Source organism: Poromitra crassiceps (assembly GCF_964638095.1).
Source record: "Poromitra crassiceps genome assembly, chromosome: 17".
In the NCBI taxonomy this organism is placed as follows: domain Eukaryota; kingdom Metazoa; phylum Chordata; class Actinopteri; order Beryciformes; family Melamphaidae; genus Poromitra; species Poromitra crassiceps.
This window is the reverse complement of record NC_139635.1, coordinates 25,213,754-25,220,224: the sequence shown is the minus strand read 5'-3', so window position 1 is coordinate 25,220,224 and position 6,471 is coordinate 25,213,754. Positions and strand designations below refer to the sequence as shown.

At 41.4% G+C, this 6,471-nt stretch overlaps 1 long non-coding RNA gene across 1 annotated transcript; it reads left to right on the top strand.

Moving 5' to 3' along the window:
- Positions 1–2,467: 2,467 nt before the first annotated feature.
- Positions 2,468–5,680, top strand: LOC310792160. Its single transcript, XR_014553484.1, has 3 exons — positions 2,468–2,542; positions 2,941–3,040; positions 5,501–5,680. It is a non-coding gene; the product is annotated as an uncharacterized lncRNA (long non-coding RNA).
- Positions 5,681–6,471: the final 791 nt, after the last annotated feature.

Sequence of the window (6,471 nt, the reverse complement as noted above, 5' to 3'; positions counted from 1 at the left end):
AAGATGTATAATATACCGCGGGGATCTCATCCCTTTGCCAAAAACAGAAGAAGATTATGGCTCCAGGCCATTAATGGCTCATTTCCACCACATATAACAGCACAGTACAGCTCTACTCGACCTGGTCTTACTCGTCTCTACTTGATATATATAGACTCTGCTTCCATAGCAAGTTTACTCCCTGGTCGTCATACACAGCAAAATTCCTAGAGTTGATCGACTGTTGTCAGATTAAATCTACTCTGTCAGATTCATCTTGACTAATGACAGTGTCAAACTACCCCTAGTGTTGGTGTCAATCACTGTAGTGGAATGGTCATTTACTCTGAACTCTGCGCAGATGCAGTAGCCATCCAGTATTAACCCCACCCACAAACTCAGTTCATTGACGCCGCCATCTTTCGCGCAGTTGGAGGCTTGTGAAGGTAAGACTAGAATCCAATTTTTAAGTGTATAAATGTCGATGTCGTTCGGTTTTCTAATCATTTAACGTTCGCTGGCTGTAAAGTATACTGTCCATGTGATTGTCATCGTTTGATAACGTAAATTCAATCTGTTCTAAGTAGTTAACTAACGTGGGTACATGCGGTACATTATTTTATCTAGCTAGCTAGCGTTAGCTTATTGAGATCATGCTATCTCTGACAATTCAACAGCAGGTGCGCTAAGGTAGCATGTTTTTCATGCATGGTTTGCAAATATTCCACCATCTCTACGTTTGCACGTCTTTTATTTTGCACGCAGGTAACATTTGTAACGTGACATCTCAAACTGGGGGCTACGCTTTGTAACTTGATTGAGCAACAGGTGTGTTCAATACCCCGCAGCTCACACAGTTTACAGGCTGGCAAGCTAACGTTAATTTCTGTCGGACATCTTTTAGAGAATGGTCTTGTCATTTTCTTTGCCACATTACCAATAACGTTATATAATATTGGCATACAGCCATGTTAGCCGTGACCTGTGAGGTGGTCCTGAGTGTAAAATATGCTTGAGTTGTTCACATCCATGTTAAACCAATGCGTGCATGGATGCACTTCCAGCTTAACACCTAACCATGTTGCCTTTTGTCAGGATATTTGCTTTAAAATATAGGCTAGGCTAACTTTAGTGGACCTAAAGTTCCTTATTTCAGCAACTCAACAACTGAAGTCAGGATTTGTAAATATTTGCAGGTTACATCATTTACTGGCAGCTGTCTATATTTCTGAATAGGCTTGTTATGAGTATTATAAAATGTGCATTTACTCCTATTAGCCTTTCACTTTACACCCAATTCACCCATTTTGTGTCTAAAAGACAGGAAGACAACCAGTTGCAAGCAAAACACTAATGAGGGTTTCCAACTCCCAATCCATTTGGTGTTCCATGCTGGGGCCCTAATCAATGTCTTGCTTGCATCTGTTTTACTTCCTGCCATTTAGACACAAAATGGGTGAATTGGGTGGGGAGTGAAATGTACTGAACCCTTTAACCACTGCGAGACTGTGAGAAACATCCTGGAATAAGTTATCCTGAGATATTATGGACTGAACAGCTAATATTTTTTATTTATAATATATTCCACATTATTGTTGCTACTGTAGGTCGATATTGCTCCAATATGTCACCAGATTTAAGCCTAACTTTGTATTCCCATTACTGACTCAGCTTTACTCTTCCAGATGCCATCATGTAGATCCAAACTAAGATCAACGATGATCAGAAATTTGTGAAGATAAACCAACCAAGCCTGGAGGAATTCTTGAATGCAGGTAAGTCATCAATCACTCATTTGAAAAATGCAAGAAAATACAACAGATTATGCAAACACAAGTGCAGTAGATAAGCCCCCCAAGCCTCAATTGTTATTTCAGAAACCAATAAATGCCTTCAGACAGACCTTTTTATGTATTTGGTGTAGTCTGAAGTATGTCAAACAGCAATATCAGGCTATCTTGGCTCAAATTGTTGCATCTATGGGATCAAATAACATCATGATCCCATAGACATTCAGGAATTGACTGAGGGGGGCTCCTTTTCAAAGATTTGTCTGTGAGGCCCACAGTCTCAGACTTTGAAAATCCCTGCTGTAGAGCATGGTGAAGAATACTTTTTTGAGTGACTGACATGCTTATTGGATGGATGTCTAATAAGTTTGCTATCACTACCAAAGCCTCTCTTCTCTCTCCATTCTCTCTCTCTTCTTCTCTTCTCCTCTCTCCAAGTTCGCCATCCCAGCCGTCAGTGAAGGCGTCAGAGTTTACAATGAGGCAGGGACAGAGTTGGATGATGAATATCAACTGGGGTGCTAAACATCAAATATGAAACAGGTTTGTTTCTTTCGCAGTTATTTGTCATGTGAAGCTTCTGTTCATTAGATAAGGGGTGGGTTTATGAAGGAACTGTACATAATGTTTTTTTCTCCAATCATGGTTAGCTGTCTCCACGCCTCTCCTGAGCGTCCCAGCGATCACCCCTTGATTCGTTGGACTCCCGGATAGTCATCCTTTCAGAGAGCCCTTCCAGAAAACGCCAGAGGCTGGATACAGAAGCCAAGCAAGTAAGTTGACAAACATGCTTGTTTTGTACGGACGGACCCCAGTAAAAATCGCACCATCGTTTTAGCAGCAATATCTCTTTCCAGAAATCATGACCCGGATACTCATGAAACTGCTCACAATGAGGACTGTGGATTATCTTGGGGTCATGATTTCTGGAAAGACACACAAGAGGTTTTGTTTATTTTTTGGTGCTTTGAACACCACAAGCCGAGTACCATCCAGTTCTTGTATTGGAGAGAAGGCAGACATCTCTACGGCCAATATCTCCCAAACTCATACATCTAACACAAAACAATGCATAAATAGCACTACAGATTTGATGAAAAATATGTATTTTGGATTTTAGGGTGAGCTGTCTCTTTAATGAATTGTCTGTGTTGTCCTTTCACCCTCCAAGGAGCATTTCTATGATGGCGAGAGTGGCACTGGGTACCTTGCTTGGAGGATTAAAACGATTCAGAGATGCAGGACTAAAGACAGACAAACAGCATTTGGAGGTAACACTGTAATAATAGTAGAAACATGTATGGAGCGAAACGGTGACGAGATAATTTACTGAGTTTCTTCTAAAGCCCAATTTATGCTTCGTCTGCCGACACTTTTGAAACGGTCGCCGACAGAAATGAGGACTTGAGTCGACACTTTCAAGTGTCTGCGAGCAGCGTCTGCTACCTGGTGAAATGTCTAGTGTCGCTGACTACGTCACATAATGTCGCGCAAGTCTGATTGGCTATATAGACGGGCACGCGCGACTTCCTTGTTTTAGTTTTCACTGAAATGAAATTAATGAGCGTGTCCCCGCCTCCCGGTATTTTTATCAGCATGTCCTTGATGTATGACTTCGTGAAAATCACAAAGAACACCGTGACCAACTTCCCAGAGAGAGAGGAGGTGATTGTGTGGTTGTGTGTCGTTATATGCGGCTGCAGTTACATCTTGCCTCTTGGGTTCACTGACAGCATTCCCTCTCTTGCCTGTCTGCACTGCACTAGTTCTCTGCCTCCCTCTGTCTATCACGTGACCGTTGCGCCGCGGAGAGAAGCATAAATGCAGCAACATGAGCGACACTTTATTTTTTGTCTGCGACCATGTGCTGAGCTTAAGTATAAATTAAGCTTAAAAAGTTGGTCTAATCCAAGTAACTGAAAATAGGGATGCACCGATCAATCAGCACGTGACCGGAAATGGCCGATTTTCAGCTGATCGGCCTCGACCGGTGACCGGCGCCGGTCAGTCCACATAGCCGATACTGTGCGCCGGTCGGCTTTCCCCTTTTTTTGTTTGGTTAATTACCTGCAGCTGCACGATGCACGCATTCACGTGACGTGCGCGCACCCCAAGCAGCCAAAAGGAAACACACGCCAGCATGTCCTCCTCATTGTGTAAATTTTAGTTTGTCACACACGGAGGGGCAGGGTACGTTGCAGAGTCCCGCTCAGCTGGAGTCCACTCCTGTCTGAGCGGCTCGCTTCACCTCACCGGCCTCTCTTCCCTGACCAGCTGCAGTCCACGTCACTGCTGCCTGCTGCAGATCAGCTGCTGCTGCTATCTGTCAGTCACGTTGTGATACAGGAGAGGACTATTTTTTCGTATTGCTAATAGAACAACGAACATAATAATAAAAGGCATCGGACCAGTGTGCAAGGTTTTCTGTGTGCGATGATTTTTTTTCCGGATGGCGGATAAAAAAAACGTACGATATTCAAACTGAGTCAACTTAAACTAATTTCCTCATCTACTCAAGAACAGCCAAATCCACAACTGTAGAGTGGGCATGGCTTCGAAGGTCTGAGCTCCAGACCTATAGGCTATAAACTCCTTGTCCATAGATAACATTTTGATGTTTATTGATTTTATTGTATTAGTTTATTTGGCAGGGACATATACAAAGAAAACATTAAACCCCATAGGGGAAGAGATGCTTTGTAACAGATTTAGCCATAGGCTACTTTCCATCTGAAGCCCCTGTTCTGTTGCACCTTTTTTCTTTTGGAAAAGTAAATGCATGATAGCTGTGGGATATACTGGAATTAATTGTTTTATATTCATTGTATTTACAGAAAAAAGAAAAGCTCTGTCCAGTAACCTGGAACACTTATTTTGAGATGTTTTTGAGTGAGATCGTCCTACCTCATGCAAATGATAAGAAATGTGACATGAATCTTAATTTTCTATTAAAGCAAAGTAAAAAAAAATTAACCCGTCAATTATTGTTCTTAGAAAGAGAATCGGCCAAAATCGGTATCGGCAAGTCAGACTATTCAAAAATCGGAAATCGGAACCGGCCAAGAAAATGGCAATCGGTGCATATCTAACGGAAAATGTTTTGAAATATACACGCCGGGCAAAGGGCCAAGTCCAAAATGGCAAACATTTAAGCTTTTAATGGTCATAACAAAGCATTGCTCAGAAGCTTAGCAAGAATTATACAAATACACTAGTGAGACCTTCTGAGCCACCATTTGCTCGGTACAAATTTTTCTGAAAATATATTGGGGATGCACGATATATCGGCATTCATATCTGTATCGGCCGATGTTAGTCATTTTTTTAACACATGGGCATCGGTCCAATGTTGCATTGTTAATAAACGTTATCGGTATCAGCCAACATTTTCACATTGAGAGGAAACAATGTGGTAAATCTAAGATTTATGAGCTTTTCCAAATGTTTTGGAATTAAATAAATCCATAACTTTTTCAAATTCAGTGTTTACATGTGTTTTTCAGTATCTACACAATTTGATTATCATACAAATGTGTTTTTATACAGATCATATCGACATTGGTAAATATTGGTTATCGGCCATAAGAGCAATGTATAATTTATTTATCGGTATCGACCAAAATTTTCATATATGTGCATCCCTAAATTTGATGTTTTTTGCCCTGACCTCCCCCCTCACACGAGTGTACATGGTTGTCACCATAATAAGGTATTTTTCCCATATTGTGCAGAAGGACCACCTGGTGACAAGTATGGAGGACCAACTGCAAGATGAGAGTCCCAGGTTGTTCCAGAGGCTGCCCTGAGCGAAGAGGAGTGCAAGGAAGCCATCTCACTGATGAAATATTCAGCTGAAGAGGACACAGTCAAGAAGAAGATGAAGCTGATGTTTGGCTATCGCCGCAACATGGTCCCCGACCCCTAGAAGTCAAGCAACGTCCTGTCTGACTTCCCACGTTTCAAGGATGTCAAAGGCTTGGTAATTATCTGTCATTATTTTGACAGTATTATCACAATTGGATAGTTTTTAGTAGATTGGTATTGTAGTGATACTTAAACTAGCACCTATTAAAGGAAGGCTTTCTCGATTTTCAACCCGCTATCATTACAATGTCAGTATATGCAGATGGTAAGCCTTTACCTTCTCTTCATGTTTTCCTGCAATGAGATCTCTGCAGAGTTGTAATGTATCGGCATTGTGTATCATGTATAAACATTTGCATTTAAACATCATACTTAAAGCTGGATTGAGATATTGTATAAAAAAATAGTGGAAGAGCTTCTTGTGATGATATAGAACTGCTATATCTTCTGTATTTTGTAAAAATGCTGCTGACATTGCACATGCACTGAATTTTGTTGGAAGGGCCACAGAAATTAATTCAAGTGTTTTTAAACTTGTGTTGTTACAGGTTGACCTCATCATTGACAGTGACCTCATCAGTTTTACTGCTGTTACACCTGATGATTCCACCCACTGCCCAGGGTCAGAAGAGACCAGGAAAGGTGTCGGCATCCCAAGCAGAGAAACATCTTGTGCTCTTCAAGAAGGTTTGTACTTTTCCCTAATTTATGATAGCCTGGTAAAAAAAAAAACATCCTGATCACGTGACCTCAAATTCTGTTTCGCTTACGTATCAGCCTGGACTTCCAGCCACTCAGTGATTTCAGTGGGAGGGAGTACTTGCCTTGACAGACAACT